Here is a 6,000-nt window from a genome sequence, read left to right as displayed (position 1 = left end):
TGACATCACGCACTCACCTGATCACGTGACACCTCACCTGCTTCCTCCAGGAAGTCCTGAATACTGATTACTGGCACTATAAAAGAGCACTCCACACAAACACCCACGCCGCGTATTGTAGGTTCTCCTCATTACAAAGCGTTACTTTATCTCTTGTCTCAGTTTATCTCGTGTATGACCTTGCCTTTGTTTTCTCAACGCCGATTATTGCCTCTGCCTCTGATATTGGATTACCTGTGTATTACCTGGACTGTGTTTTCACTACTGCCTCTTGGATTACCTCTGACATTGGATCTCTCGTGTATGAACTCTGGACTGTCTCTCGTTTATGGTATGGTTTTGTTTACATTGCTCTGGTTTCTGGTGATTAACTGTTTTCTGTATCAACCACGTATTACATCTGTTTATTTTTATAATAAACATATATTTTTATCAGTATCTGCACGTGTCTGCAATTCTGTGCTCATCATGACAACCAGTGATTACTGATTTTTTTTTTCAATGATCATTGCTGTGTGTTTCAGAGTAAAAGCTGCCATACATGATAAAGAATATATTAAATAAAACAGCTGCCATATTGTTTACCACCCTATGGTATTTCATATTTCAATAAAGAAGCAAAAGTGACACTCAGGAGCTCCTTCAGGGAAATGACAGTGAGAAAAACGATCCATATCCGAACACTTGACGCAAACCATTACTTTAGGAAGAATGTTGTTTGTGATTTAGCGGCGCACCTATCGATAATGTGATTTATTTATTATGTGGTTTTTAGAGCAGAGTCAATACTTATGTGCTCTGAAAAGAAACAACAATTTCATTTTTCCTCCTATAAAACACATCTTCTGCTTTTTTTTAAGGGCTGTGTTGAGGACATTACGATTCAGTTTCATGCTGATGGATGACGATTACGTTCTGTGTGTATTTTCCATAATTAGCTGGAACCTCCATCATTAAACTTCCATAAACTGACGACAGACAGTCAGCAGTTCAAGGACTTCACCTGCAATCTCCAGCACATCAAAGCTGTAGCTGCAGCTGCGGCGGCTGGCCCGGGCTGGACTCTCGCCGGGGTGCGGACGCTACAGCCGGAGCTGATCTGTAAGATCTCGGCCTTGCGGTGGTTTTGGCTGGGAGGAGCAGCTGCATGCTGTTTATCTCCTCCCAGCTCCTCCGTTCATCCGCTGGAGTGAAGTAATCAGGTTAGAGACCTCTGATGTTCTTGGTAAGTCTTTCCATGAACCTGAGAACAGATGAAGGTCAGTTTAGAAAAAGCTGTTGCTGCGGAAACATCAACAACTGCCCTTCGATTTCCATTCACTCGAAAATAGTGCAATGGTTCAAGTAGTGTTTACACAGGTTCGGTGTTTCTCACTTCCAGGCAGCTGTAAGGCTGTTGCTTGTAGTTGACTAGAGTTTTGCTAATCACTGTATTTAGAATTTTTCATTATCAAACAAACTTTAATATTAGACAAATATTATCTGAGTAAATATAAAAAAAAAGAAAAAAATTAAATGATGATTTCAGTTTAAAAAAAAAAAAACTATCCAAACCAATCTAACCCTTTGTGGAAAAAAAAAAGTTCGCCGCTCACAAATGAATGAGTTCATTTTCACTAACCAAAACCAGGCCTGATTACTTTCAGACCTGTACAATCAAGAAATCACTTAAATAGAACCTGTCTGACAACATAAAGAAGCTAAAACACTGTAATATAATAATGCCGCAATCTGAAGAAATTCAAAAACAGGTGAGAAAACAAAGTCACTGATCATCTATCAGTCTGGAAAATGTTACAAAGTCATTTCTAAAGCTTTGGGACTCCACTGAACCACTATTAAAAGCTATTATTCCCAAATGGAGAAAACACTGGACACTGGTGAACCTTCCCAGGAGAGACTGGTCTACCAAAATTATTCCAAAAGGGCATGAACAACTCATGCAGGAGGTCAAAAAAGAACAAAAAAAAAAAAATTTAAAGAACTGCAGATCTCAGCTGCCTCAGATAAGGTTAGAATTAGTGATTCAATAATAAGAAAATAATAAGAAAGAGACTGGTCGAAAATGGTCTGCATGGGAGATTTCCAAGGCAAAAAAACACTGAACACAAAGGCCCAACATCTTGATGATCTGAATGGCTTTAACAAATGAAGGTTTTGGAGGGGCCTAATCAAAGTCTGATTGAGATGCTGTGATAAAGATGATCTTAAACAGGCTGTTTTCACTCGAAAACCCTCCACTGTGTCTAAATTAAAACAATTCTGTAAAGAAGAGTGGACCAAAATTCCTTCACAGAGATGTGAAAGACTCATTGCCAGTTATCAGTAAAGCTTTATTGCAGTTGCCGCAATTGTAAGGGAACACTCAAAAAAATATGTGTTTATGAACCAACACTGATTAAAGAGACTTATGTGCATGTGTAATAACTAAAAGTTAGTTTAAAACACTTTTTTCATTGCCATTTTCAAGTCTTTAAGTGGAAGTTCTTTGAACTCTTTCTATTTAATTGTACTGGTGAGTAAGTTTGCTCAACTTGATAATATTTAGGGTTCTGTGTACTACTGAAAAAATATTTATTGGGAAGACGCAGAGCTTTCAGACCTCAACTGATGCAAAGAAAACAAGTTCATAATTATAAACTTTTAAGAGTTCAGAAATCAATATTTGGATCTGGATTATCCCTGATTTTTAATCACAGTTTTCATTCATCTTGGCATGTTCTCCTCCACCAGTCTTACACACTGCTTTTGGCTAACTTTATGACACTCCTGGTGGAAAAATTCAAGTAGTTTGTGATCATCCACCTTCCTCTTGATTATATTCCAGAGGTTTTTAAATTTGGTCAAATCTAAGAGCTCTACACTATAAAAGATTCTCTAAAGAGGTTCTCCAGTATAAATTACAGAACTAAAATGTATCAGAATCTAAGAATCTATTCAGTCTATTTTTATAGACATAGTGAGTCTGAAAGATAAAATTGTATTGAACTTTCACTTTAAGATAGAAGCTTCCAGAGAAAGACGTCATTCTCTTTGAGGCTGCAGGGGGGGACAAGTGGCTGATTTGGCACCAGCTGGTCAGAACCATTTTATAATGGTCACATAACCGTGACCAGAGGGCCAATAAGAGCAATCCTCCTCAGAACTGCACAGACTGTAGAGAAATGAGGAGAGAGAGAGAGAGAGAGAGAGAGAGAGAGAGAGAGAGAGAGAGAGAGAGAGAGTTTGTGAGGTTGAGAGACAAGGACAGAGATTTTAGGGTGAAACTGTGTTTCAGGATTCATATAATGATGATGAAAAACCTTTACAACAAATAAAAACAAATTGTATGAATTATTCAGTATGAGAATATATTCAATATTTTTATAAATTATTCAGCAACTATTAGAAATTCTGTTTCAACAATTATTCATTCAGTATCTACTATGAATTATTCTATATGCACTATGCATTGTTCCAACAAGAACCAAAGCCTTGTCCATGTTTTTTAATGAAAAAAAACAGTACACCCAACAAGAACAAAAGCCCTGTCCATGATTTCCCCAAGTTAAAACACAATGAATCCAACAAGAACCTCATCCTATTAATCAAGAAAAAACAGTAAAACAAAAACAAAAAACATGACTTGCGTATATATTACTCGAAAAAAAAAAAAAACAAGAACCAAAGCCTTGTGTAAATGAAAAACACAGTGCATCCAACAAGAACAAAAGCCTTATCTGTGTTTTAATCAAGAAAAACACAGTGTATCCAACAAGAACCAAAGCCTTGTCTATGTTTTAATCATGAAAACCACAGGGCAACCAACAAGAACCTAAGCTCCATTTATCTTTTACTCAAGAAAAAACACAACGCATCCAACAAGAACCAAAGAAAAAAACTGTAAAACCAAGAAGAACCAAAGCTTCATTTACATTATACTCAAGAAAAAAAAAAAACAGTGACTTGTTCTACTATGCATTTCAACAAGAACCAAAGCCTTGTCAATGTTTTACTCAAGAAAAAACACAGTACAACCAACAAGAACCAAAGCCTTGTCAATGTTTTACTCAAGAAAAAACACAGTACAACCAACAAGAACCAAAGCCTTGTCAATGTTTTACTCAAGAAAAAACACAGTACAACCAACAAGAACCAAAGCCTTGTCAATGTTTTACTCAAGAAAAAACACAGTACAACCAACAAGAACCAAAGCCTTGTCTATGTTTTACTCAAGAAAAACACAACGCATCCAACAAGAACCAAAGCCTTGTCTATGTTTTACTCAAGAAAAACACAACGCATCCAACAAGAACCAAAGCCTTGTCTATGTTTTACTCAAGAAAAACACAACGCATCCAACGAGAACCAAAGTCTCAGCTATATTTTACTCCAGTAAAAACAGTAAAAGCAAGAAGAACCAAAGCTTTGTCTACATTTTACTCAAGAAAAAACAGAGTACATCCAACAAGAACAAAAGTCTGGTCCATGATTAAAAAAAAAAAAAAAACAGTGCATCCAGAAGCCTTCTCTATGTTTTACTCAAGAACAAAAAACAAACATATTGATCAGTATCTTCTATGATTTATTTAGTATCTACTATAAATTTAAGTATATGTAAAAAAAAATACTACCATGAATTATAGTCATGAATAGTCAGTATCTACATAAAATATAAGAATAAATATTTTGTATTTTCTTTTTACATTATTTAGTATATTCTATACATTGAACTGTTTAATATCCATTATGGATTATTCAGTATCTACTATGAATTATTTTTTGTTATTAATATATTGTGTTATTTAGATATTTACTATCCTGATTGATACTATTGGTCTACAGTTGGTCAGTAAAATAGATCAGTGTGTGTAAGTGAAGATATCCTGTGTGCACCACTCTGAACACAACACACAATGCCATATAGATACCTGTTAAACATCTTACTCATAAAATAAACTATAAACCTTTCTGGAGCCTGTATAATAGTCATATTCATCTGCTTGCTGGATTAAACGGTTGTTTGTCAGACAAAAACAATATTAAGTGGTGAATGTTTTAATCAAGTAAAAACACAGTGCATCCAACAAGACAAAAGCCCTGTCCATTATTTTCTCAAGTAAAAACACAGTGCATCCAACAAGAACCAAAGTCTCACATAACTTTTTTTCTCAGGAAAAAATAGTAAAACCAAGAACACTCAGTTCCATGTAGATAACTGTTGAACATCTTGCTACAAAGCTTGTCGCTGGGGCTGTACCTTATATTGAGGTACAAAAAAGTACCTTCCAGTGATAGTCCTCTTTTGTACCCATGGTTTTTGTGCCAGGAAAGATTATAAAGATTTTAAACATAATAATTGTAATAATTGACTGAATATGGCTCAAGAACTTGATGATCCAAAATTGTCTGCCTTTCAAATGAAAAAATGTGCAATTAAAACATATATATTGTTTATCAGTGCAGTGATACAGAATACTGATTGTACCTTTTGTCTTTTTAAACGGTACAGATCTGTACTTTTTGCTGTTAGGAATGACTTTGTACTTCAGAGGGAACAGATCTGACCCTGTAAAGACCAATAATTATGAAGAGTGTACCTTTGAGTACAAAAAAGTACTTATATCGCACCTCTGTTTTTTAGAGTGTAGGTGGATTAAAACGGTTGTTTTTCAGGCAAAAAACAATATTAACTGGTAAATATTGAGTTTGAGATGTTTTTCTTTATAAATCTGTATAAATCCAGCAGCAGAAGCTCTGAGAGAAATTACAGAGAAGAGCAGATAGATGTGAGAGCAGGACAGTGGAGGGCTTCAGTTCTACACATGTTTATTCACGTCTGCTTCTCTGTGTTTGTGCTTCTGCTTCTGTGTGGGTTCAAATCCTGTGTTCTGCATGCTCTCTGGAAGTGTGTATAGTAGTGTGTGTGTGTGTGTGTGTGTTGTGCAGTATCTTGATTGTATGGGTGAATGATTACACGCTATTTTTTCGGTCTGTGCAAAATCAGACAGAGAGAGAGAT

The 6,000-nt window shown here is 35.7% G+C and overlaps 1 long non-coding RNA gene across 1 annotated transcript in view; it reads right to left on the bottom strand.

Annotated features, from left to right (window-relative positions):
• Positions 1-480: 480 nt before the first annotated feature.
• The window catches only part of LOC125806216 (uncharacterized), a 29,844-nt gene continuing 24,324 nt past the window's right edge, over positions 481-6,000 (bottom strand). Inside the window, exon 4 of the long non-coding RNA XR_007441502.1 lies at positions 481-1,243. This is a non-coding gene — a long non-coding RNA (uncharacterized LOC125806216). The remainder of the gene's footprint in view (positions 1,244-6,000) is intronic.

Source organism: Astyanax mexicanus, chromosome 12 (genome assembly GCF_023375975.1).
Source record: "Astyanax mexicanus isolate ESR-SI-001 chromosome 12, AstMex3_surface, whole genome shotgun sequence".
Lineage (NCBI taxonomy): Eukaryota > Metazoa > Chordata > Actinopteri > Characiformes > Acestrorhamphidae > Astyanax > Astyanax mexicanus.
Note: the sequence above shows the minus strand (reverse complement) of the source record. Positions and strands in the feature narration are given on the sequence as shown.